We start from the raw sequence: 912 nt of genomic DNA, 5'->3' as shown, positions 1-912 counted from the left end.
CCTGTGGAGCACAGTTCTGCTCTGAAACACATGGGGTTGCCATGAGTCAGAATCAACTTGATGGCAACTGGTTTTTTGTGTTTTTTTTGGTTTATTAATATCACTGATTGTTCAAAAAAATCTCTTGCTTTTTGTAGAAAGAGGCTGATTAACTGGGCAGAGACAAGAGCAATGGTTTAGGAGTGTGGGCTTGAACCCAGTTCTCTGCCATTTATGCACTGTGTGGACTTGGGCCATCCCATATTCTCTCTGAGCCTCAGTGTCCCCACCTGGAAAAGGGTACAAGAGTGGTGCATGGCTCATAGGCTTATGTGGAGAAGGAAATGTGGCAGCTTATGAAAGTGCTGACCCAGAACATGGCAGGTTTTGTACATGAGGGTCACAAGGTCTTTGCTGCACACAGAGTCGTTTTGAGTCTTCTAGTAATGCTGTTGGTGGTAGTTGCCATGGAGTTGATTCTGACTTATGGCCCCCCCAGTGTGCAGAATAGAACTGCTCCATGAGTCTTCAAGGCTGTGTGACCTTTCAGAAGCAGATTGCCAGACCTTTCTGCAAGACATCTCTGGGGGGTCCAAACCCCCAACCTTTTGGCTACTAGTTGAGTGCTTAACCGTTTATGACACCCAGGGATCCACTGTAATAATACTAATGACAAATGTGGATTGAGTGCTGACTGTGTGTTTGGTATTATTCTAAATTCCTTGAATGTGTCATTAACTCTTGAAACCATCACAGTTACACTATGATGATGTAGATATTATTACAGTGAAACCTTACCCTAATGGAAGAATGCAACAAAAAAATTCAAGTATGAAAAGCAGGATACTTTAGGATGAGGTTAATAAAATGACTTGGGGAAACTGTACAGCTAGCCAGCCTGGAATTCCAAGGATCCAGGGATCCAGCTGTTCC

The 912-nt window shown here is 43.6% G+C and overlaps 1 protein-coding gene across 1 annotated transcript in view; it reads left to right on the top strand.

The window, feature by feature from the left end:
* The window catches only part of TMC7 (transmembrane channel like 7), a 61,821-nt gene that overhangs the window by 58,206 nt on the left and 2,703 nt on the right, over nt 1-912 (top strand). The gene's annotated exons all lie outside the window — the stretch shown is intronic.

This window comes from Orycteropus afer, unplaced genomic scaffold (genome assembly GCF_000298275.1).
Source record: "Orycteropus afer afer isolate SDZICR_OR568_19922 unplaced genomic scaffold, OryAfe1.0 scaffold00281, whole genome shotgun sequence".
Classification (NCBI taxonomy): Eukaryota; Metazoa; Chordata; class Mammalia; order Tubulidentata; family Orycteropodidae; genus Orycteropus; species Orycteropus afer.
This window is presented reverse-complemented; position numbering and strand designations above follow the sequence as displayed.